The 26,557-nt window shown below is 44.0% G+C and overlaps 1 protein-coding gene across 43 annotated transcripts in view; it reads left to right on the top strand.

The window, feature by feature from the left end:
- Window positions 1–26,557, top strand: part of Fars2 (phenylalanyl-tRNA synthetase 2, mitochondrial) — a 434,171-nt gene that overhangs the window by 384,717 nt on the left and 22,897 nt on the right.

The following is a 26,557-nucleotide window of genomic DNA, read 5'->3' as shown; positions in this document are numbered from 1 at the left end:
GAACCAAGCAAGAGATGGGCAAGTGCTGCCTCGATGCTGCTGCAGTGACCCACGGGGACTGGGAATGCTTGCAGATCGGCCGTTTCAGCAGTAGGGCTGCATCCTGGGCTCATTTCGAATGGTGGACAGAGCTTCCAGTCACAGGGACGGTTTCACGAGCAACATAAATGGAGAAATTATGCTTGGCTTGTAAGTCTGCACATTAATTCGAATGCATTCAGAATAATCCAGCAGCTGGGAATGGCCCCGAATGGCTTGCAAATGTGCATGGGAGGAACTTGGTGTTTTCGTCCTGTGACATTTGGAGGGAAATTATGGATTTTAGAGCATTACGGCTTTATTGGCTTTTTTGTTTGTTTTGTTTTATTCTTTTGTTTTGGGCTTTGCTTATTTTGAAGTGAGGTTTGCTGAAGCCGAAATGACTGTTTATTCATGACAGGCAAGGGGCAAAGAGGTAAAGGGAATAATTCTGCTCATCTAGAAAGAATGACTTCTTCAAAATGATTTTTGCTGTTGGCAAAGCTGAGAATACATTCACAGGAGTCCCTGCCTGCAATAAGTGACAGGAAAAACACATTGTGCCACAGATCGCTCTAACTGGTAGTGAATGGGCTTAAATCACAGTACGAGCTGGGTGTATACAGCTAGCCCTACTTCAGGAGGACCTCCCTGCAGGAGAGAGCTAGAAGCTTGATGTAGAGGGCTAGAAACAGCAGGCCCAGCTAGAGGTCCCTCAAGCACAGTTGGGCTTTCTCCTGAAAAGAGGCAAGCATGTGCCAAGGGTAAGCAGTTCTTGAGGCCCCACCCTTTCTACCTTGTGCTTGTCCTTCTGCTCTCCCTGTCCCTACTGTGTGGAGGCCGAAATTCCCTCAAAACCCCATCCAAAGTCTCTGGTTCTTCCACTGACTTTGGAGAATGTGGGAGGAAATGTCTCCTGTTCCCATCAGTGCCTGATGTGCTCATGACAGTGGCCTGCCCAGCAGCCTGTTCGCTCATCACACTCCTCAGAAAGAGTCCCAGGCAGCATCAGTCCTGCTGCAGGAAAGAGCCCTGCCCTGGGCAGCCTGCACTGACTGACCTTTTTCTAAGTAACTATGCTGAATAGTTTTCGCTAATAAATGACCCCCAGAACGTGATTGGACCAGCAGACGGTCCCATGACACTGGGACAGGGTCTCCTAGGGTGAGACTGGGGACAGTGGATAGGATCTGGGGAGGGACAGCAAGTAGCAGGGTGCAGACAGATAAGAGAGCTGGGAGCTTGTTCAGAAAGGGTATCATACATTGGCGGTATGAGTGCTCAGAGGTGAACTTTGCACTCAAGTTGCTCATGTTGAGGGTATTTCTAGGCTGTTTCAGAAAATGGTTTGGACTCTTATATTCAGAATTCAGTCTCTGTCCTTTCCAGGCTCTTTCCTCCTGAGTGTTAAATATCACTTAAACACAAGTGTCTGCCCTCATTTCATAATACAGGTATCTGTGCTTTTGATGTTCTTTTAAGTTTGTTTGCTTTTGAGATTTCCAAGTGTTCCTTCACTTACCCAACCCCTGCCTGTTTCCCAGGGATGACTTCTGAGTCCTTCTAACCTAGCACAAATGCCATGCTGGAAATCATTCATTATACAGAGTGCTCCTGTGTGTTGATCAGCAACTCTGGTCCCTAGCAACTGTATGCCAGGAGCAGCATACCCTCTTCTCCAACTGTGACCACAAAAAAAAAAAAAAAAAAAAAAAAGCCTCTAGCCCATCAAATGTCACTGGAGGAAAACCTTTCCTTCTCTTAAGAATCACTGGTCTACAGGAGCCCCCAAAGTAGCCCAACCTTTGTGAATGAGCCAACCTGAGTGAGGTAGGTTGGGCTGTTCTTACTCATCTGTTGTACCAGTCAGCTTTTCATCTGTGGAAAAGTAGCTGATGTGAATAGCCTAAAGCTGGAAGGGTTTAACCAACCACTCTGAGCTCACACTTTCAGAAGCTATAGTCCATGATCTCTTGGCCCTCCCCTGAGATTGTATCAGCACAGTGCATTATGATGAGTGCATGTCAGAGGAGGTCTGTTCCCCTGTGGATGATGGGAAGTGAAGGGACCAGGATTCCTAGTTCTACTTCAGGGTCACCTCTAGTGACCCAACTTGATCAATAGCCCACCTCCTACTGGTTTCGGCACCTATCCATAGTATAACCTGGTGAGGACCAAGCCTGACCCATGGTCATTGGGGAACATCCAGACCCACATCATCTCTTCAGTTATTATCCCCTGTACATCTACAGATCTACCCATCTGACTCTGGCACTAGCCAGCCAGCCAGCCACAGTGGTAGTGTATCAGACTTAGACACAAACATTTGAATTCTCCCTCTGACCAACTGCTCTGATACCTCTGACCTAGTTAGTTAGGGTTTCCATTGCTATGAAGAGATGCCATGACTAAGGTTTAACCCCAATGCCACAGAAAACTGCAAACAAAAGAAAACCCAGATTCTGGAGAGAAAGTGAAGGCCAAAGGCAAGCCAAGACTGGGCATATGTTTACCACCAATAGTCATGTGCTTAGTAAGGACCAGGGAGTGGGTGGGGGCTGGAAGATGGCAGCTGATAAGATTTAAATACAGAGACTATAAAGCATAATGGATACAAGATCATCTAAGAGGCCTGGGAAGTCCACATTGTGATCAAATAAGAAAACCTGGTAGGCAAGAGGGAAGAAGTTAGTCAAGTTTGAGCCAAGTTGCTCTGTGTCCTTTAGACAAGAAGTCCCTAGAGGTGTTTGCCACATTTAGAAATGTGGGCTCTGGGGATATTCAGTGTAGCATTCTCTTTCCATGGCTGCTGGAACTATGCATATGAACAGAGCAAAGGGCGGAGGAAAGAAAGAATCAGAGACAAGGTCTAGCAGAGCCCACATCCAGGTGTGGCTGTCTGGAGGAGCGGAGTAGAGGCTGGAAACAAGGTAGATGCTGAGCCCAAAAATCATAGGAGACTGAGAGACAGGGGTTCAAAAGAGGTAATCAGGGTCTCTACACATAGTCACAAAGGTCTAGACAGGAGGTGTAGTATAATGAGAGTTTTAGTTTCTTTGAAAAACACAGAAATATTATGGGGAATGTGTTTTTGGTTTAATCCCAGATGTGGAATATGGGGCTGCTTCAGATTGTCCACAGCAGTTGACTATGATTTGCCTCGTGCTTTAGCAAGGTCATGATTTTACCACCTGCAGATAGTTTCTGTGAGTGTGTGCATGTAGAATTCTGGGGACTTTTCAGAGGATATATAAATGCTAAAGCCCTCAAGAGGCTGGGTTTTTGTTGGTTGGTTGCTGTTGGTTGTGGTTTGTTAAGTAGTTATGTGCAAAGAAGAAACCAGAAGAATTTAGATATTCTGACAGTGGAAATAAAACTTACCTCAAGGAACTGGACACACCTAATCGGCAGGAAATAGTCTAACAGTAACTTTACCCCCTTCCCCCTCTATCCTTTTATTCTTTCCTATCTAGTGTTAGGGGGTAGAAAAGGGTCAAACGGGGGTGGAGAAGGGTGGAAGAAAGAAAACCCCCCAAAGTTGTAAAGTCCAGCTACAGTGGAGAAATATATCCCTGAAGATTTTTCAGAAGGTCTTAGTCTCTGGTTGTAGGAAAAGTGCAAAGGGCCTATCCTTAACTACTAATGGTAGAAATAAGAAGTATATTTTAAAGTTGCTTAGAAAAGGTGAAAAACAGAACAGAGGCCTTCAAGTGTGTTTATAAGTATGTATTTATAAGACTTGTGAGCTTCCTTCAGAGAAGTGGAGATCGGATCCATTTCCAGAGCAAAAGTCAGGGGCCAGTATCCAGGGGAAACTCAGAAAGGAGTATCTGTTGCCTCTAAGAGCAGAGGGGAAGGAGGGTGGAAAAGAGAGAGGACAGCCCGGGGCAGGGTGGGTGGTGGGGGTCACAGTCCTAGGTCTCTGTAAGAGTCTAGAGTATCAGTGGGTCATTGTTCAACTAGGACTGGGGTTTGATGGAAAATTCTTTTCTGAAAACATCAAAGGGTGGTAATGTGTTTTCATCAGTGAATGTGTCCAAGCCCAGGACTGAGAGAGGAATTCAGCCTCCTTCCAAGAGCCTCTAGTTAAAGTGACAAAAATATTTATCACCCAGGGACAGATTATGCAAGAGTTGGCAGCCTTTCAGAGGCCACTAGCAAAGCTTCAGCTATTTGCTCCTCTGAATCTTTCTCCTGTTAAGAGTGATCCTAACTCCTCCTATTGCTGGGAATTGGTAATGGCGATCACTAGTTTGGGGTGTATATTGTGTCCCGAGTCCTGTACCAAGAGCTTAACTTGGATCAACTCTGTTGGTCCTCTGTGTTCTGAGTTGCCGTTTGAAGATGTGGAAATAGAAGCCCAATAAAGTAACTCAGCACACATCTCACAACTACCAAATGATATAGCAGGTTTGCAGACCTACACCGTTGGCTCTAAAAGCCTCAGCTCAAATGATCAGATGCTCTGAGGAGTGGCTGAGAGCTGGGAAGTGCATTCAGTGACCAGACCTTGCCTGAAGAGCCTCGGAAAGTTAGCTCAAGTGAATAGCAAACCTGGAGCATTTCAGAGGTCCTGGAGATTGGCTTGTAAGGCAGGAAGGGGCTAGGAAAGGAGAGTACTTTAATTGGTCAGCCTCCTAGGAACCACCACCTAGAAGACTAAATCCCTTTCCTCTCCTCTAACCCCATCCTTACCTCACTCCCTTCCTCTGTCTCTTTTTTTTTTTTTTTATTAACTTGAGTATTTCTTATATACATTTCGAGTGTTATTCCCTTTCCCGGTATCCGGGCAAACATCCCCCTCCCCCGTCCCCTTCCTTATGGGTGTTCCCCTCCCAACCCTCCCCCCATTGCCGCCCTCCCCCCACCAGTCTAGTTCACTGGGGGTTCAGTCTTAGCAAGACCCAGGGCTTCCCCTTCCACTGGTGCTCTTACTAGGATATTCATTGCTACCTCTGAGGTCAGAGTCGAGGGTCAGTCCATGTATAGTCTTTAGGTAGTGGCTTAGTCCCTGGAAGCTCTGGTTGCTTGGCATTGTTGTACATATGGGGTCTCGAGCCCCTTCAAGCTCTTCCAGTTCTTTCTCTGATTCCTTCAACGGGGGTCCTATTCTCAGTTCAGTGGTTTGCTGCTGGCATTCGCCTCTGTATTTGCTGTATTCTGGCTGTGCCTCTCAGGAGCGATCTACATCTGGCTCCTGTCGGTCTGCACTTCTTTGCTTCATCCATCTTGTCTAATTGGGTGGCTGTATATGTATGGGCCACATGTGGGGCAGGCTCTGAATGGGTGTTCCTTCAGTCTCTGTTTTAATCTTTGCCTCTCTCTTCCCTGCCGAGGGTATTCTTGTTCCCCTTTTAAAGAAGGAGTGAAGCATTCACATTTTGATCATCCGTCTTGAGTTTCATTTGTTCTAGGCATCTAGGGGAATTCGAGCATTTGGGCTAATAGCCACTTATCAATGAGTGCATACCATGTATGTCTTTCTGTGATTGGGTTAGCTCACTCAGGATGATGTTTTCCAGTTCCAACCATTTGCCTACGAATTTCATAAAGTCGTTGTTTTTGATAGCTGAGTAATATTCCATTGTGTAGATGTACCACATTTTCTGTATCCATTCCTCTGTTGAAGGGCATCTGGGTTCTTTCCAGCTTCTGGCTATTATAAATAAGGCTGCGATGAACATAGTGGAGCACGTGTCTCTTTTATATGTTGAGGCATCTTTTGGGTATATGCCCAAGAGAGGTATAGCTGGATCCTCAGGCAGTTCAATATCCACTTTTCTGAGGATCCTCCAGACTGATTTCCAGAATGGTTGTACCAGTTTGCAATCCCACCAACAATGGAGGAGTGTTCCTCTTTCTCCACATCCTCGCCAGCATCTGTTGTCCCCTGAGTTTTTGATCTTAGCCATTCTCACTGGTGTGAGGTGAAATCTCAGGGTTGTTTTGATTTGCATTTCCCTTATGACTAAAGATGTTCAACATTTCTTTAGGTGTTTCTCAGCCATTTGGCATTCCTCAGCTGTGAATTCTTTGTTTAGCTCTGAACCCCATTTTTTAATAGGGTTATTTGTTTCCCTGCGGTCTAACTTCTTGAGTTCTTTGTATATTTTGGATATAAGGCCTCTATCTGTTGTAGGATTGGTAAAGATCTTTTCCCAATCTGTTGGTTGCCGTTTTGTCCTAACCACAGTGTCCTTTGCCTTACAGAAGCTTTGCAGTTTTATGAGATCCCATTTGTCAATTCTTGATCTTAGAGCGTAAGCCATTGGTGTTTTGTTTAGGAAATTTTTTCCAGTGCCCATGTGTTCCAGATGCTTCCCTAGTTTTTCTTCTAAGTGCAGGAATTACTGCACTTAAGAATGTCATCTACCAGTCAAATCCGGACTCTGGAGCACAGTCGGACACTTCTCAGGTAGTCCATTTTACAGACAAGAGGTTGCAACCCATGCTCAGTACACACCCAATGCTTCACCTTGACCAGAGTAGTCCTGGTACCCAAATTCTTTTTTTTTTTCTTTTTCTTTTTTCTTTTTTTCGGAGCTGGGGACCAAACCCAGGGCCTTGCGCTTGCTAGGCAAGTGCTCTACCACTGAGCTAAATCCCCAACCCCCTTATGTATTATGGCAACCCCTTGGTGCCAATGGCTTTCAAAAGTCCCAATTGCAAAACCCCTAAGGAAGTGCTCAAAGCATGGATGGCAGATTTCTGTGAAATCCCCATGTGAGTTGCTCCTCATCTCCCCCTTGTATGACATGCTTACAGAGTGATATTTCTTTGAGGGGTGGTAGTCAATGATAGGTAAGTTCCTGGAAGACAGGGCAACCTGAGAACAGACGCAGTCCAGGAATCCTCTGAGGTTGGGTCAACAATGTAGAGGCAATGGCATCCAGGGCTCCCGCTAGGCTGTCAAAATCTAAAATCAAAAGGGTTGATATGTAGCAGGAATGGTGGGGTGCCTCTATGGAAATGCCAGGGGCTGTACAGCTGCAAAAGCATCGCCTACAGGAGGACTGCCTAAGAGACCTAGGATCGCTGGTGCAAACAATGCTAGCCAATCACGGACTGATATTTCCTAGAGATACTTTCTTGGGACCAACAGGGTGCGCAGGTGGATGGTATCAAAGGAGCTTACAGCCGTGTTCAGAGAGCTTGCTGTGGTGTTTCTACCTGCTCATGGAGTCTCTGTGCCACCTCACCTCGAAGCCCCAACGGCAGGCGGGATCAGGTGATGAGTAGTCCAGGGCATGGTTCTATTTACTTATCTTTGTACTGGGCACTGAACCCATGACCCCATGCATGCTGGATGAGAGCTCTAGCATTACCTATGTCCCCAAGACATTATTTTGTACAAATGCACACAAATAATAGTTTCAAAGCTAATTTTGCTTGTGAGGACTCAAGATTTACTGTTGTTCTTGCCATGTGTCCTTTCCTATCCGAAGAACTATATTCTGAAAATTCTTAGTCGTTTGATTTCTCTATCACTTACCATTAAAACCTTGGAGGAACTCTTTGAATACAAAGAACTGAGTGGAGTCTGGATGCACTACTATCCATTTCCTGTGCCGTCTTCCAGTCTGAGTCCTCAGTGGATCTTCCCTATTCTTGTCTTCTTGCCATTACAGACAGTCAGAAGCCTGGGCTTGCTATTTCCTGTGAGGTCTCCATACTAACACAGGCTAAAGGCTACAGATTTCCTTTAAAAAGGAAAATGCTAGGTATTGTCTTACCAAAAGATGGATTTTTCTATCATTGTGTTTCTTTGTGACTTAACTCCTCCTACTTTGTCCTCTTCTACTTTTCATTTTCTTCCTCTTCCTCCTTTTTTTCTGATCTTCCTCTTCCTACTCTTCTTGTTCCTCCTCCTCTTCTTTGTCTTGGATATAGTTTTTTAAATATCATTTGTAATGGTATGTACGGTAATAGGTTGTCTCAGTACAAAGTATTCAGATGAAATAAGACAAGGTCATTTTACAAAGCAGCTACTTTATCTTGCTTGTAATTAGAGACAAAACATGTATTTCATAGAGATTTGTTAAGTCAGGAAGGGAAAGAAAGCACTTCAGAAAACCACTCATGAACTTCTTCACCATCTTCAACCAGGTGGACTTGTAGTAATGTTTTTCAGTGTTAGTTAATTGACACAAAGTCAAATCAGCTGTCATTTGTGCTATTCATAGCAGCCTGTTTTTGCTCATACTTTTCACAATGTGCAATTATGTATTTGCTTTGTGTTTATTTGATTAGCATTTGTCTCTGTCACTAAATTATTAAATCCTCTGTGAAGGACCATGGCTGTTCATTTCAGTAAATCTAGGAATCCTACAGCTTAGAGTATTGCACATTCCTGCCATCTGTGAATTGCATTTTACATCAGCAATTCTGCCCTTTATGCACATTTTCACTTAAGATTCTATAATTTATATAACTTACTGGATGTAGTTTTTGCATTAAATGTTTAAGACATATAAACCTTTCTCTGTATGATTTTTATTCCCATTTTTGTTTCCTTTTGTTGCTTTTAAAGTCGTGATGCCACTGAATACCCACTCTAAAACTCTGTAGCCATGCTAACCCATGATCCTCCCATCCCTATTTCGCAAGTACTGTGATTACAGGTATGTACTACCATGTAAATGATTAGAGAGGGGGAAAATTGCTAGAAAATTCCTTGACTCCAGATTTATGCATTAGGATATTTCTAGCTACAGAAGATACCAAGGGGACACAATGACTGGGTTCACTAATTACCAATTAAAGCAAAACAAATTTCTATCTCTCAAACAAAAAAATGGTTACATGAGTTGAGACTGAATGCCAAGGAAGTCAAGTATGGAGAGACAGTTGCTACTGTGAATTCTTCAGAGCTCAGGACCAACAAGTTATTGCTAGTGGGTGCTCATAAATCCTCTCTAACACACCTCCATTAATTTGAGGTTTGGGGTGTTTTAAAAGTCTTAGTTGGGATTTATTCTTCTATTCATTTTGAATATGCGCTTTGAAAAACAAGAAAGTATTTGAACAATGAGAATAATTTAGGGAGTCTGGACTCTTTGCTGCCCTCCTTTATTAATAAATATCCAATGCTGTCATTGTTTTTTAGACTAAGTAAAGAAGATGGAGAAAGTTGTTTTCAAAGATGAAGCAGAACTGAAAAGACTACCAAGAAAAGAGAGAGGGGAGGAAGGGCATAGCATGGTCAAAGAAATGGTCTTTGACCATAAAAAAATGTTGCCACATGGCTACAGATATACTGAAGGTGCTGGTAAATGTTTACCAATTTTCCAATTGTTCATTTCTGTTCTGTAATGTCCTGTGTATTCGATAGTTCCAGCTACCAGGTCCATGTTATTCTGTGGAGAACACAAAAACTAAACACAACACTAGTAACCCCAATGGCATAGGACTTAGTGGAATCTATTTCACTAGCAAAACAACAACCACAACCATAACAACAGCAACAAAAACAACAACAACAACTACAACTACAAAAAGAAGCACGAAATAAATTAGGATGATTTGAATTCAACATTTTTTATCCATCAAGTGGTATCTATTTTAAATTTATGTTATTTAATTTAAGAATAACATTACTGTTTTAAATCATTTTAAATTTTAAAATTTAAAATTTTAATTTTAAAAAGATTATAGTAATGATGGTGCTTCAATTCACATTGTGAATCCGAAGTCCATACTATGTCATAGTATAAAAGAGAAATTAACGAGACACATTACAATTCCTAATCATTCTTTTTTCCTTATGTGTTGAGCATGTAGGCTTAAGGTGTCATTCCAGTAGCCTGTACTGGAAACTGGATCTCTCAGTGGCCTATATTTGAACAGTTGTGCTAGGCTGACTGTGAATATGTGGGGTTTGCCTGTCTAGGCCTCCCCACTGCTGGGATCACTGGTCGTCACCATGGCTGGGTTTTTTTCTGTAGGTTCAAGGCCCTCATACTTGTGAGACAATCTGTCTCTCCAACCCAGGAACCTTTGGTTATTTGGGTGCAGGGTCAGAACTTCACACTTACTATTACATTGTTTAAGAGAAATCTGAACCTAGAACCTAACACCGGATGCTTTCTTTACGTTATCTTCCAGTGTTGTGGAGCAAGTTTCTCACAGTGAGGAATTTAACCATCTGGGAATCTTACGAAAACTTTTTTTTAAAATCACTTTCCAGTAATCTTATTTCAGTCTGTGTTTGGTTTCTGGGGTTGTGTTCTATTTGAGCAGCTGGTACTGCTTATTTTGTGTAGTTGACCCTTGCCATGCAACTACCCCTCTATCTGTTGGCACAGTACATCTCTCTTTCAGTTTAAATCAAGCAAGAATTTATCTTCAGAATCTTGAATGAAGAGGAATAAGTGATAGCTAGGGTGCCTAAGAGGTTCCCACCACATGTATCATTGCAAAAACTTTCAGTACATCGACGGAGTGAGGGCAGAGAGCTAGCATGTAGGGATGGAAGAGGAGTTTCTTGGCTTGAAGTGGCCCTGGTCCACTCATTGCAGTCTTTCTAAGAGATTTGGAAGTCAAGATTAGGAGCAGATTTTAGAATTGATCTATGACCTATGTTTGTAGGGTTCTTTCTAGAGTCTAGAACAAAGGGCTTTGAGGAAAGTGGTCACTAATGATACTGATTTGAAGAGTGGAACATAGGTATTTGGGTTGGATGTTTAAGACCTGCAAGAATGAATCACAAAGGGTCCTGGGAGAGAGAAGAAGGGACATCTGGGAATAAGGAAAGGAAAGAGTATGTTCTGTGGAAATAAAGTTGGGCATTGCTAGAGCACTAAGGTCTTAAAATTTCTGAAGAATCAGGTTATTATCTTACGAGTTGTTAGCTGAAGAGGAATCAGGATTGAGAATTCATCTTGGTGGATTTTTCCTTTGATGAATATGAAGTGTCCTTCCTTATCTTTTTTGATGACTTTTAATTGAAAATTGATTTTATTTGATATTAGAATGGCTACTCCAGCTTGCTTCTTCTGACCATTTGCTTGGAAAATTGTTTTCCAGCCTTTCACTCTGAGGTAATGTCTGTCTTTGTCTCTGAGGTGTGTTTCCTGTAGGCAGCAGAATGCAGGGTCCTCGTTGCGTATCCAGTTTGTTAATCTATTTCTTTTTATTGGGGAGTTGAGGCCATTGATGTTGAGAGATATTAAGGAATAGTGATTATTGCTTCCCGTTATATTCATATTTGGATGTGAGGTTATATTTGTGTGCTTTCATTCTCTTTGTTTTGTTGCCAAGACGATTAGTTTCTTGCTTCTTCTAGGGTATAGCTTGCCTCCTTATGTTGGGCTTTACCATTTATTATCCTTTGTACTGCTGGATTTGTAGAAAGATATTGTGTAAATTTGGTTTTGTCATGGAATATCTTGGTTTCTCCATCTATGTTAATTGAGAGTTTTGCAGGATACAGTAACCTGGGCTGGCATTTGTGTTCTCTTAGGGTCTGTATGACATCAGTCCAGGATCTTCTGGCCTTCATAGTTTCTGGCGAGAAGTCTGGTGTGATTCTGATAGGTCTTCCTTTATATGTTACTTGACGTTTTTCCCTTACTGCTTTTAATATTCTTTCTTTATTTTGTGCGTTTGGTGTTTTGACAATTATGTGACAGGAGGTGTTTCTTTTCTGGTCCAATCTATTTGGAGTTCTGTAGGCTTCTTGTATGCCTTTGGGTATCTCTTTTTTTAGGTTAGGGAAGTTTTCTTCTATGATTTTGTTGAAGATATTTACTGGTCCTTTGAGCTGGGAGTCTTCCCTCTCTTCTATACCTATTATCCTTAGGTTTGATCTTCTCATTGAGTCCCGGATTTCCTGTATGTTTTGGACCAGTAGCTTTTTCCGCTTTACATTATCTTTGACAGTTGAGTCAATGATTTCTATGGAATCTTCTCCTCCTGAGATTCTCTCTTCCATCTCTTGTATTCTGTTGTTGAAGCTTGTATCTACAGCTCCTTGTCTCTTCTTTTGGTTTTCTATATCCAGGGTTGTTTCCATGTGTTCTTTCTTGATTGCTTCTATTTCCATTTTTAATTCCTTCAACTGTTTGATGTGTTTTCCTGGAATTCTTTCAGGGATTTTTGCGATTCTTTCAGGGATTTTTGCGATTCCTCTCTGTAGGCTTCTACTTGTTTATTAATGTTTTCCTGTGTTTCCCTAAGGGAGTTCTTCACGTCTTTCTTGAAATCCTCCAGCATCATGATCAAATATGATTTTGAAACTAGATCTTGCTTTTCTGGTGTGTTTGGATATTCCATGTTTGTTTTGGTGGGAGAATTGGGCTCCGGTGATGCCATGTAGTCTTGGTTTCTGTTGCTTGGGTTCCTGCGCTTGCCTCTCGCCATCAGATTATCTCTAGTGTTACTTTGTTCTGCTATTTCTGACAGTGGCTAGACTGTCCTATAAGCCTGTGTGTCAGGAGTGCTGTAGACCTGTTTTCCTCTCTTTCAGTCAGTTATGGGGACAGAGTGTTCTGCTTTCGGGCGTGTAGTTTTTCCTCTCTACAGGTCTTCAGCTGTTCCTGTGGGCCTGTGTCTTGAGTTCACCAGGCAGCTTTCTTGCAGCAGAAAAGTTGGTCTTACCTGTGGTCCCGAGGCTCAAGTTCGCTTGCGGGGTGCTGCCCACGGGCTCTCTGCGGCGGCAGCAACCAGGAAGACCTGTGCCGCCCCTTCCGGGAGCTTCAGTGCACCAGGGTTCCAGATGGCCTTTGGTGTTTTCCTCTGGCGTCCGAGATGTATGTACAGAGAGCAGTCTCTTCTGGTTTCCCAGGCTTGTCTGCCTCTCTGAAGGTTTAGCTCTCCCTCCCACGGGATTTGGGTGCAGAGAACTGTTTATCCGGTCTGTTTCCTTCAGGTTCCGGCGGTGTCTCAGGCAGGGGTCCTGCCGCTCCTGGGCCCTCCCCCACGGGAGCCCAGAGGCCTTATACAGTTTCCTCTTGGGCCAGGGATGTGGGCAGGGGTGGGCAGTGTTGGTGGTCTTTTCCACTCTGCAGCCTCAGGAGTGCCCACCTGACCAGGCGGTGAGGTCTCTTTCCCACGGGGTCTGGGAGCAGAGAGCTGCTGCGGGCCGGGATCCGCGGGTGTGGGACCCTTCCTCTGTCTCTTATCTCCTCTTTTCTATAAGTGTAGCCCTCAAGCCCCACTGCTTCTGCTGGGCACACTCTAAGCCCTGGGAGAGTGAGATACTAGATCCCCATGTTGCTTGCCACATGGGCTCATTAAGAGCCTGAAGCTGAGCCTTAAACTCATGGGTATAAAAGTTCTAATGAACAGTGTTTGCCGTCTTAGCCTGTGATCTCTGGAACATCTCTCTTGAGCCACTGGTGCCATGATGCCATGGGAGGCAGATGCTGGGCAGACTGTGAACTTGGAGCTCAAAGCCCCTTTGCAGTGAAACGCCATCCTATGCTATGGCCATTTTCTCCTCTTGCTTTGTTTTCTCCAACATCCTTTCTCATTAAAAACTGAAAAATCATAAAACTAGGCCCCTTGGCCCCTTCCAGGAACTCAAAGAATGTTACCTGAAGCCGTAGCCTTCCCTTCACCAGTGTCCTGAGGTGATTTATCACAGCACCAGGGTTGACATGCCCAGGCCACACAGAATCTCAGGCTAACGTAGAAGACACCCCCAGTAGATTCTGGGCCTGCCTACCCCAACTCTACCTCCTCATTGCCTTCTCATAGCCTGTGGGGTCCTATCACGGAGATGAGGTCACAACAATTCCCCCGCTTGGGATCTGTGTCCCCAACATTCTGGCTCTTGCCCCAAATTCTGTCCTCTGTGCTCCCTTAACTGAAACTTTGTTTTGCTTCCTCCAGGTGTGTTCATCCTTGCTGGATTAAAGATCACTTACATAATAAAGCAAACTTTGCCTTAGTCCTGATATGTGCCAGCCACCATGCTAGATGCTGAGGTTACAAAAGTCATTGAACAGTCAATGGAAGTGATCGGGCTGTCAGCCCGTCCTTATATGCTCAGCTTCCTAGGAAGACAGTGACTCTGTGATTAAGGCTTGGGAAACAGTTACACATGGCACATAGAAAGCACTTTACAATAGCTAGCTGTCATTCTCTTGTCCCTTCAGATTCAAGCATTAGGCCATATATGTGGGCAGATGTTCAAAAAGCATTTTAACAAAAATGCAACTGAGAACCTGTAAAATGTCTCGTGTCTCGGTGGGTAAAAGCACTTGTCACATGCCTTAATTTGTTTTCTGTTACTGAGATCAATCACCATGACCAAAACCAACTTAGGAAGGATAGGGTTTATTTGGTTTTCATGTCCACATCATCAAAGGAAGTTGGAGCAGAAAGAGATGGGAAGAAGCCATGGAGGAACGCTGAATGCAGAAGCTATAGTGGCTTGTTCCCCATGGCTCTCTTTATACCTCTCATGATCACCTGCACAGGGCTGGCATCACTCCCCAGTGAACTGTGTCCTCCCATATCAATTGGCAATCAAGAAATTACCCTACAGACTTTCCTACAGGCCACACCACACAAACTTGATAACCTGAATTCAATCCCTGGAAACCACAATGGAAGGACAGAATCAACTCCTAAAACTTGTCCTTTGACTTCCATGCGCATGTACACACACATATACACACACATACACACACACACACACACACAGAGAGAGAGAGAGAGAGAGAGAGAGAGAGAGAGAGAGAGAGAGAGAGAGAAGGGTGGTAAAGTGAATGACTGTTGTCTCATCACAAGAGGATTTGAGAAGATGGAAAATAGAAAGATGAGCCCACAGGTATTCTTGGATTAGGATTAGGGGTACTGTTGTCAAGAGGGGATGTGCAGAGGAGTAGGCCAGGCTCTATGACAGAGGTTCTCAACCTGTGGTCACAACCCCTTTAGGGGTCACATGTTGGATATCCTACATATCAGATATTTACATAACGATTCATAACAGTAGCAACATTACAGTTATGAGGTAGCAAGGAACTAATTTTATGGTTGGAGGTCGCCACAGCATGAGGAACTGTATTAAAGGGTTGCACATTAGGAAGGTTGACAATCATTGTCCTATGATATGTAAGACCCTTCCAATGGAATAGCATATTCCTCCAGCAGCTGTAAGGAGCTGGTTGCTTCATGGCCCTGATAAGCCTTCCTGTTGCTTTCTTCTTTCCTTCCTCCATCCCCCAAACAGGAATCTTTCATACACATCTTTTCTAAGGTGCATTCTTCCCCCCAGAGCCATCTGAGTTAGTGCTACTCCTACAGTTTGAATTTATGCCAAGTGCTATACTAGGTTCGCAAAACTACAGTCACAAGCTAAACAGGCCTGTCCCCGTGCCCAGCCCAGTCCTGCAGGACAGATGAGGACCTCACAAGGTGACTGCCCAGCCCACCCTGCTCCCCCTGCTGCCACCATCAGAGGACAAGCTACAGGAAGTCTTGGGCTAGATGGCTTCTCTTCTCCCAGGATGAGGGTTTGTGTGATTTTAACTTATTTGCAGATAATTAACCTCAGGGTCAAAACAGCCCAGCCTTCTGCCTGGGCAGAGATTGAATTGGAGTTGGGAGAAGAAGCAATTGCTGTGGAGAATTAAACGCTTCTTGATGAGTGCCACCATCATGACATGGAGAGGAAATTACAGTCACACTTCTGCAATGTAATTAAAAAAACCAAAAATGAAAAGATGAATGAAACACCCACAAATGAAAATGGGATTTGGTTTTTGGTAAAGGAGATTGGAGTACTGCTACTCCCATGGGGGTGGGGCCTGAGTCACTTCAGATGCAGCTGAGGGTCCCACAGTGCATGCACCTTGGCAGCACCACCAAGAAAATACATTTGTGCTTTAAATGATGGAGATTCCGCGTCTTCCCTCTTTGTGATATGCCAGAAATCTCTGGCTGTACCAGGAAGGGTTCCCCTGCTTGCCATGGTCATGCCCTAATTTTAGGAGTCACACCTACTCTCCAGTCTTTCACCACCACTGCCCAGGAGCACTGTAGCCCTGAGCCAGGTGTGTCAGATGTTTCCTCCATCCATCTGTCCTGCATTGCTGTTCCTACCACAATTTGGAATATAACATTGAAACAAGGGAGCCTCCAGATGCTCTGTGTCATGATCCCTACCATGGTGTAGGGGAGTATGCAGCTATGGAACCAAATAACTGGGCCCTAACTGCTGCCCACTTCTAGGATATATAACTCTGTGAAGACATCTCTCATATTGTCATATTCATAGGGGTCAGAATAGTTTTGACATCAGATCTATTCTTAGAATTAAATAAACTGACATAATTAAGACCACAAGAAAAGACAGATTTTGTAATTAGCAATAAGTTTTGGGTTTCGAGAATGGATGAGGGACTTGGTATTGCAAAAGCATGTTGTAGACAGTGGCCTTCACCTCTTGCCAAGTTCTAGCACCTGATTTGTATGTAGTCACTAATAGCGACCCGTGACTTTTCTGGTCACGTTGCACCTGCAAGGGGAGGGAGAAATGCTGGTGCTCAGCTCTCTTTCTCCCTTCTAATTCCCTCCTGAACCCCACCCATAAAATGTGCCACTCACATTGCAAGCTGACCTTCCCACCTGAATTAACACAAGCTAAAAGCTCCCTCCTAGACGTGCCCAGATGTGTGTCTCCCAGGTGATTCTAGACAGTTCTGGGTAACAGCATTAACAATCACATTGTTTAATAACATGAGGGACGTTGCTTTTCCTAGCTATGTATGAATGACCTACTCAAGGTCATAGAGCTAGTTAGTTATGAAAATGTATTATTTCAAACCATTTGGATCTATCAACTGCCCTTTCTAGTGTTTCTCCCATGATCCTCCACTTCATGTGGGTTGATCACCAGATCCTGTCAGTAGATTATGCTGAGGGAAACATGAGCAGTTCAGTGGTAAGTGCATGTGGCTCCGTCAGCTCCATGGCATAGACAGGGACCATCACACTGGTAACACATGCACACTCCTAGCTCTATTCTCCCAGGAGTAGTTACTCATTGACTACTAGAGGTTGAACAGCCCTCATTTCAAATGCTTGATATGGGAAATATTTCCCATCTAGGATTTTTTTTTAAGTTAGGACCATTTGCAACTGAGATGTTTGGGGGATGGGTAGGACTGAAGTCATAATAGTTACACATCTTACCCCATAGCCTAAAGAACATCTTATGTGTTTTGTTTGTATTTGTGAGAAAGACCATCTTTATATCTCACACTAGCTTTGAACTCCAGATCATCCTTCCTCAGACATGCTGGGACTGGTTTTATCGATATGTACTACCATGTTCAGCAGACAGTATTGTGTGTGCATTCGTGTCTGTGTTGTGTACAGGTGTGTATGTGCATGTGTGTGGAAGCCAGAGGTCAATAGTGGGCATCTTCACCAGTAGCTCTCCATCTTATATTGAAACAGGGTCTCTGACTGAATCTGGGATTCATTAACTTGGTTAAACTGGTTGGCTAAGGAGCCTCAAACTCCTCCTATCTTAGCTTCCCCAGCACTGTAATTACAAGCGAGTATCACCACCACACTTGTTTTCCAGGCAGGTGCTAGCATCCAAATTCAGGTCTGCAATCTCTCCTGGCATGTGCTTTACCAACTGGTCTATCTTTCCTGATTCCTGTGTTCTTAGTCATTGTGTATATGAAGTAGTCTTTACATTGGATCATCAGATTTTATGGTAGTATATCACTGTCAAATGTTTCAGGTTTTAGAGCATTTTAGAATTGGGGTATTTTTGGGTTTTGTTTTTGTTTGTTTGTTTGTTTGTTTGTTTGTTTTTGTTTTCGGATTAAGTGTGTTCAACCTAATGTAACAGTGTAAAATCTGGAAATGCTATTGTATAACTCCAAATCTTGCCACTGCCAGTGACTATAATCAGTAGTAGTGCTAAAACTTCAGATAAATGGGCAGTAACTTCTACTAGAGCTATAGAGTACCTTTTGTGCCTGCACTGTCTTGGGACCCTGTGGTTTCACATTAACTTTCCAAACATTTCCAGGAAGGTTGGATATCCTGATAGCTGTTGAAAATCATTTAGTAGGAAACTATTGTCAGGAAGATTTGAATGCCATCTTGAACCACTGGAAAAAGAGAATGTTTCTAGTTACCTGTCACTATGGGAAGGTGTTACTGGGAAGTGCCCAGCACACCCTAACCCTTCAAGCCCTCCTAGCCGAGCACTGGTATATATTTCATCCAGGTGGGCTGGTTCCGCCTCTGGTCTCAGGAAGTCAGTTCATCTGTCAGCAAGGGCAGAGGTACATGACAGCTCACCTGGGGCCAGAGACCCCAGCTCTAAGTTCTCACACTCAGATGTCCGGATAAAGCTCAGCTCCACGCCATGAGCCGTCTCATAGAGCAGGTAGCCGCTGGCTTCCAAAAAGGAACCACCAAAGAGAAAGCACAATGCAGAGGCCGGTTTCCCTCACAGCCTAGCTTGAAGGTCTTTTCTGCCCTGTTGTGCTGTCCACGCAGCAGCCCTGGTGCAGTGTGGGGGAGATGGCACTCAGGAATCCCAAGAGGTGGAGCTCTTTAGGAGCTGCCAGGAGGCTTCTCCTCTCTGAGAAACAGCCCTGTCCTTGCCTGCTCTTCCCACTGCTTCTCTTCCTCCTCTTCTCAACCTGTTGCCTCTGGAAAGAATCGCCCAGCAGGTTCTAATGCCTCTGCGAAGGTTCAGTCCTTCTCATGGGTCATCTGCACGGCTTCATGGGCAACCATCTCAACTGTAATATTAACTTTAAAATAAAAGCTGGAGACACAACTGTGCAGTTTAACCTCAGGGATCTTTTTCTATTGCCTGTCCCCTCACTGTTTACCATAGAAGTGGCTACAGATCTTTAAATAGACCAGCAGAATTCAGCTCTCTTTTAAATGTAAAACCATCATAGGTGCTAGAACACTTCTTTTTTTAATCCAGAAGGATGAGTTATCTAAGAGGCTGAATACTAGCAGGCTAGTCTATGTTAGCCGCTTGAGAAACTGTACCCCACAGCCCATGCCTCTTAGCTGTCCCACCACCCCATTCACAAGGGAGTCTCCACCTGCCTGCCTGCCCTCTGTACTGAGGAGAGACTAGGTGAAGACAGTGACTCTGTCAAGTGACAGTAAATATCATCCGAACCAGGCATCAGCAACAAAATTGAGGGGGCATAAAGGGAGTGCATATGATCGCTTCCCACAGAGGCAAACCAATGCAGCCAAGACCTCAGACAGACTCAGAACCATGCACCAAGCATTACAAAAGGGCAATAGGAACACATGAGAGAGAAAGTGTCTTCAAAAGTCACATTCCACAGGGAGGCAAAGGAGCCCACCTGTTTCCCTTTTGGAGTACCGGTAAGTCAGGATGTTATCAGCTGACTGACCTAATTTCATATCTTCCTTTCCCTCACCCTAGAGGCAGTCTAGAGACACAGTTTTGTCTAAGAGGAATGAATGTAAGTTTCTGTGATGTTCCTAAGACAGTGATTCTCAACCAGTGGGTGGTAACTTGTTTGAGGTCAAATCTTTTCACAGGGAGTCACCTATGATTATCCTACATGTCAGAAATTTATATTATTCTTCACAATAGCAAAATTACAGTTATGACATAGCAACAATAATAATTTTATGGTTGGAGAAACATGAGGTTCCTCCATTATTACCCATATCAAAAAGTCACAGCATTAGTAAGTTTGAGAACCACTACCCCAGAGGCTTTTAGCCTGGCAAGCCCCTGTGACCTTTTTCCATGCAGCCTCATCTGTGCAGTGCTGATTTGTGGCTCTGTGGCCTTCTGTCACCCATTAGGGACCATACGTGCATGATCTGGAGGGCTAAAGAGAAAGAGGAAAGAGCCCAGATCCCTCACCACAACAGCAACATCTTCTTTGGTCTGCACACCTCCAAGCTGTTTTTAATGTGTTTAAGCTGGGTCAATTTTGTATGGCTGATCAGAAATGATACAGTGTGTCAAGGCCTTGCAGAGCCAGGATGTATCAGTCTACTGACCAAACATACAGTGCCTTCAGTGAACAAAGTCAGAACACCATGACAGACACAGGAGTGAGTGCCCATTCTGTGTCAGAGAAAACAGCCAGGAAAGCAGAGATTATTTTCCAGTTCCCCAGATACACAGCTATCTACATGATTAAAGGGGTGCTTTTATCAGCAGAAACCTCAAACTTTTATACAAGTTTAAAGTAATTTTTTTATCATTATTTCTGCAAAATGTTTTTATTAAAGGAAACACCATATGGTAACAGCAAGAAGAAGCTGGTTACAAGTCACGAAGCTAGTCAGATTTCTTTCCAACAGTTAAATCCAAAATACTTATCACAGACCCTACATTTAGAAGAAAAGAGTCAACGCCGCAGGTCTCCCGAAAAATTTTCATGAACAATCGGTGCATTGTTGTTTTCATTTTTTTAGATGCAAAACGAAAGCTTATAAGGGGCAAGGTTAAGTTCAAAGTATTTAACAGCCAGTGGCTCCTGGCCCTATTCTCCACAGCAGGGCGTTCCACCAGATGGCTACACCCTCCTTCTCTCATTGTACCGCGTATGTACCCACTACTGCTTTCTATCTCTGTAACTGTCGTTTTGTATGCGTGTCATCGTACTCTGTGTGACTTGCTGCAGTGGGCTTTCTCCACTGCATAATTCCCTTGACATCTCTTCAAGATGTGTCATATATCAGACAAGAATCCTCCCTGCTGCCTACCCAAACAGCTTCCTCCCACGACGGCTGGATTCCCCCAGTCCCTCTCCTCAAAGCCCTAGTCCCAACCCTCTGGTAAATGTGCTCCTTGCATCATTTGACTTGATGGTCTCAGTGTCTCTATAAATAGATGTTGCCACTCATGCCAATTGATGAGAGAAACAATTAAGGCTTAGAAAAATCAACTCTGCCAAGAGAGATACGAAAGCCACATTTGCACAAGGTTTAAAAGCACCTAGTCCCAAATGGAAACCAGACCCAAGCCACTGGGTATGCAAGTGCTTGTCCCCTCCTCTGAGCACATTTGTATCCCATGACATGTGGTGCATTCACTCCTCTCTGCTATGACCAGGGTTCACAGGATCTCTTCCAACATTCTCTCTTCCACTTGCCCTGGGCTGCCCTTCAAGTGAGCAGGGTTGCTCTGTGCTGCCATGGGGGATGTGGGCTTCATGTGTAATGGAATAGTCAGCATTGATGCACCAGTCTGAGCTGTGGTACATCACCTCCCCTCAGCCTTCTGCACGTTGTGTCTGTGTCTCCTCCTGATTCATTCCTACTGTGCACACGACTAGGTTTCCAAATAGCTAGGAACACCTCTAGCATCGTGGCTTAGCTCAGGAGCACTGGTTCTCTGCCTGTAGGCACTGTGAGTCCACTACCCAATGACTATTCACTAGCACCCAGGGCTCCACTGCAGCCCCTGTCTTGCTCCAAATGACTTCTGTCTAGGTGTCAGGAGTTTCCAAAATCACCAGGCTCCTGCGCTCTACTCTAACTCAGCCACAATAGCCTCTGTTTATTCTGCTCCAGACAGAAACAGTTTGTATATACAGGCTTTGAGAAAGACAGTCAGTCCCAAGTCTTTCGGGACTAAGGTTAATGAGTACCTGCAGCCAGTCTTGTCCCCCAAGTTTCCTCAGAAAAAAAAAATCTCACTAGGCTTGCTGCTTCCTAGACTATTTCCTAGTATTTGTTACAAGAATGCTTACATGCAGTGGGCTCACAGGGCATGCGTTGGTGTCTCCTTCCCACAGATGCAATTTGGGATGCAGGTTTCACCCTCCGAGGCTCTGCGTTATTCCTCTTGTTCTCTTCCCATCCCTATTTGTCACTGTCTTCCTGTATTGCAGCTCTCCCCAGCTTGCTTATCCCATCCGTTCTATACACAGTTTTACAAAACAACAATGTCTAAGGAATGCAAGTAGGAAGACAAGTGGACATTCTGGTGGAATAAGAGTTCCGGTGGGTGGGTTGTTAACTGTTTTAATTCCCCCATGGTACATGGTGCCTTCTAGACTCTGGCTTCGATGGGAATTTGCTGGTCAAATGTTTTTTGCTTCAGTACAAAGATTCCCCTTATTTTTCCTCTGTGAGGGTTTTTTTTTTTTTATTAGTTTGATTGGCTGCTCGCTTTCCCCTACCTTCCTACAGCCTCACCACTACCTCCACTCCTCTACTCACTCCCTGCATTTTTCAGTGTCTGCAAAGAGGAAGATGTGTTTAGGGGTATTACAGCCAAGGAAGGAGAAACAGGGAGCATTGTTGAAGCAAGCAAATTTCTTATTCCATAGTAGTTACTTTACAATAGAAAACCAATCTTAAAGGGACTCCTGAACATAGAAACCTAGTAGTCACCCACATTCTTCCTGACAAACAGGAGTCAGCAGTATTGGGAGCATTTGTGGTTTTGTCCAGTGGCCAACCAGTGGCCTCCAACATGTATATGTGTTTGAGTGGGGCAAATATAAGATTCCTTCTTTAGGGAGGCATTTATTCTATAAATTGTGTAGATATCTGAACCATGAATCATACTGAACCCTTTCCATTCAGGCTGTGTTTGTTCCTTCCTGTGCGTATCAGTGACAAAGTTAATTGCTTAAATCAGGCATAGTAAGAGATTAATAATGCAAATAAAATAATTAGAATAATGTACTGTAATGAAACTTAATCAAAATTCATAAATTATTTATTTCTAAAATTTTCACTTACTATTTTAGTCATTAGTTGACTGTGTATTAATTCCATCCCTAGGAAGTAGATCAGAAAAGACTAAGAGGATCATGAGGCAGATACCAGATACATGAGCCTTGTGGATCACTAACAGCACCAGTCTTTGGTGCCTTAAGGGTTACATCTACTGAGGCCAGTTTTGCATTCTTCTCCCAACAGTAATCCCAAGCCCTGTCAAGAGCCTTGAGAGGAGCCCTTCAAGGACTCCAACATCATATCAAATGACAGCTGAAGCTCATTTCAAACATTTCACTGTTCTCATCCCATGATGAGACAGCTTTAAGTTAGCGGCTTTTGTCCTTCAAAATGCCACACTAGAAAACATGGTGACCTTCCTTCCTCCACTTTAGCTCTAAGCACTGGCACCTGCAGTCCTTAAGAACGGCATGTCAGCCCCGAAGCTTGCATGACCTTTCTTGTGGTGGCTAAAAGGTCATTGTGTTTGTTATGGTCTCCAGAGTACTTCACCGGTGCTTCTAATTCTGTTGTTCACTGTAAAAAGTATTGGCTTGAGCATTAGAAGGTAAAATCCATGCTTTTTCATGACCTTCTGAAAGTTTCATGATAGATCTCAAGCAACACAGATTAGAACAAAACTGTGTTCCCTCTGGTGCTGTTACTGGAGGCTCATCCTCACACTGAGAATTGTTTTCACATTTCGGATAGCTTCATAAGAGAGGAGGTACTCATGCTGAGTCTGAAGTTAGCTGTTTCACTCTTGTGTTGGTCAACTTTCCACCTAAAACACCTAAGATCTGGTTGATGGTCTCAGAGTTTTTAGTCCATGCTCTGCTTAGCACCGCTGCTTTTAGAGCTACAACAAGACAGAGAGCATCATATTGGAAACACAGTGTTGGTCAAAGACATTCACCTAATATCTAGTGCAATAAAAGAAAGGAAAATTCCTGTGTCCAATTATCCCTGTTCTTTCAAGTTTCCATAATCCCCCAGAAGCACCATAGTCTGGTGACCGACCTGTGTGCTTAGGAATGTTAAAAATCCAGATGCAACCCTGCTCCTTGAAGAAAATAAAAAACAAGTTATTCTGTCAACTGGCATTTAAGAAATGTCAATTACTTATACTATTACACAAAATAGGTTTCCATCCATTAACAGCTAGATATTAAAAAAACTGTTTGTGTGTGTGTGTGTGTGTGTGTGTGTGTGTGTGTGTGTGTGTGTGTGTGTGTGTATATAACTCTCACTGTCCATTCCCCCTCAATATCCTCCCTCTTATTTATTATATGCCAGCCATATTGTTTCAACCATCAACTTCTGCTAGGTCCAAACCAACAGTGCATAGCACTTCTGACATGATAGGAACTGGCTCAGGAATGAATGGTGACCCAAGAGATTAGTTATTGGTAGGGAGAAGATGAGCTACCTGGAAGATGCTAGGCCTGTGACCTCTAGGAACTAGCTCAGAGAATGTGTTTTCCTGTGGGTGAGAACCTGGATTCACTGGTACAAATTTGAGGACCATGCCACGGTGTGTGAAGGAACAAGCCTGAAGAGGAAGAGAATCTAAACCAGGGCCTCCACTGTGGGACAGTGTCCTCCCTGCCTATCACCAGAATAAATATGATCCAACACAGCCCTGAAGTCATAGAGGCGATCATATTTGGAGGTTCTGAGTGACAGGGATCAGTGTGTGAGCATATTGCCCATTGGTGAGGCTCTTTTGAGATCAGTATTCTATAGCCTCTATCTATGGAGGAACCAGAGGCTCCAGATGGCTCAGTAGCTTTCCTGAGTCCAGAACTAGTACTTAGCAAAGCTGAGTGCAATCCATTCTGCCTTACTCATACATAACCTTCCTTTCCAAGTTTCCATCCATCCCTGTATTCTGGCGAGCATGCACCCAGTAGGCACTCACTTTTCTGGGAAACAAGAGGAAGCGTAACAGCACTCTGCCTTAGAGCCAAAGTACGTAAAGACCAGAGCATAGAACATAGAGTTCACCAGCTTCTGTCCTGTGCCTCCCAACTCCAGGGCAGTCCTGTAGTTGGTGTGTAGCCATAAGAACTGCACAGAAGGCAGCCTGTTAAATCCTAAGTCCTTTTTATTGCCACATATAACACACCTACAGAAAAAGGTCATAAAATATAAATATGCAGTATAATGAGCACTATAAACATAATGCCCCAGTCAAAAATCCGTTTAGAGTTGGCAATTCCACCATCAGTGACAATGATCGTCCTGGGTGTTTTCCCCCAGCCTGGTCATGACTATATCTGCAGCATTTGCGTTCTCTAGAGAAAGTCATGATGTTTATACCCTAGACAAAACCATTTAATGAGTACCCACAGATAACACCCACAAAACCATGCCTGGCTCCCAGGATGCCACAACTCTAATTCCAGCACTGGGGCAGAGTGAGGAAATCAGCCGTTCAAGGCCAGCCTTAACTTCATAGTGAATTCAATGCCGAAACCAAAACAAAGGGAGTACTCTACAAAGAAGCCATAAAAACCTAAAACCACTTTCTGAGTTAGTGCAACAGCAGCAGCACGGGCCCTAATTAGCTTTTTCCTACACTCTGGCTCTGGCCATGGTGCGTTCTTGGGGGAAGTGGGCTCTGAAGAGATTTCCAGGAACCATAAAGTTTGAATGGTTGAGCAGAAGCGAGAACTGGCCTTCTCAACAGGGTCTTGCCCTTTGTCCTTCTCCTTCTGCCTAGACTATAATCCTGGCCTTTTGTGTGAAGGCCAGGGCACACCCAAATTTGTAGAGCGGCCATCTTCATTGGACACAGTTCTCTGTGTGCCTGGATGTTAATGATCCTTTCTTTTTCATAAGAATCCCACGTTGGTAAGTGCCAATTTCTATCTATGAACATCTCTTGTCAATGAATCTTTATTGGCTCTTTTCGAAGATAGCGGAATAAAAGGGTCCTTTTGAAGATAACACGCAATGTCCACACTGTAAGGCAGAGAAAAGGTGAGTCAGAAGCCTGTGGAGGCACCTTTGTACAAAGTGAGTCCTCTGAGGCCTGCATGGGACAGGCAGACCCCTGGGGAAAGTTCACCAGTAACAGAAACCTGAATTCCCTCGATGTAGGAGGTGTCCCCAGCCACTGCTACCCATGAGAAAGGCTAATGAGGATATCCCCTCCTGCTCACGATAACCCTTCTTTTGGGTCTTCAATTTCAGAGAAAGCATATCTTCTAGCCCAGATGACTCCTTTCATTATTTTAATTACTGAGGTAGCCTGTGTGATACCAAGCATTCCCAGGCAAATTAGTTTTATGCACTGCTGAGACCAGCCTAACGCCAAGCTTTCTGTTAAGCTCCTGCCCTTGTGAACAAAGACAATGACATTAAATGGAAGAGGAAAGTTAAAAGGGCGAGTGTATGCTCACACATGTACACACACACACACACACACACACACACACACACATACACACACACTCATATAGACTTGTCTTTGGTTTTAATGATGTCTAATTTATATGCTTGACATTGGCAGCTTATCTGATTTCTATAGTCCATGAGCACTTTGGGGATAAATCAGATGGTGGCTTTCACCCCCATATCATTGAGATCTTGCCCTTCAGTCCCCCCTACTCAGAATACAAAGGTGAATGAATGCAAGGCACAGGTAGGCCATTACGGAAATTGCAATGAAGATGGTGAATGCTTAGGTTATGCGTGTGTGTGTGTGTGTGTCTGTGTGTGTGTGTGTGTGTGTCCATGTACCACAGTATTTATGCATAGATGTCAGAGAACAACTTATGGGATTCACTACTATTTGTACCAAGGTCCTGGGATCATGCTCAGGCCCTCAGACCCAGCAGCAGGCACCTTCACCCTCTAAGCCTTCTTG

This window comes from Rattus norvegicus, chromosome 17, assembly GCF_021556685.1.
Source record: "Rattus norvegicus strain SHRSP/BbbUtx chromosome 17, alternate assembly SHRSP_T2T, whole genome shotgun sequence".
NCBI classification, from domain to species: Eukaryota; Metazoa; Chordata; class Mammalia; order Rodentia; family Muridae; genus Rattus; species Rattus norvegicus.
The sequence above is the reverse complement of the archived record's forward strand: the minus strand, read 5'-3'. Positions and strand labels throughout refer to the sequence as shown.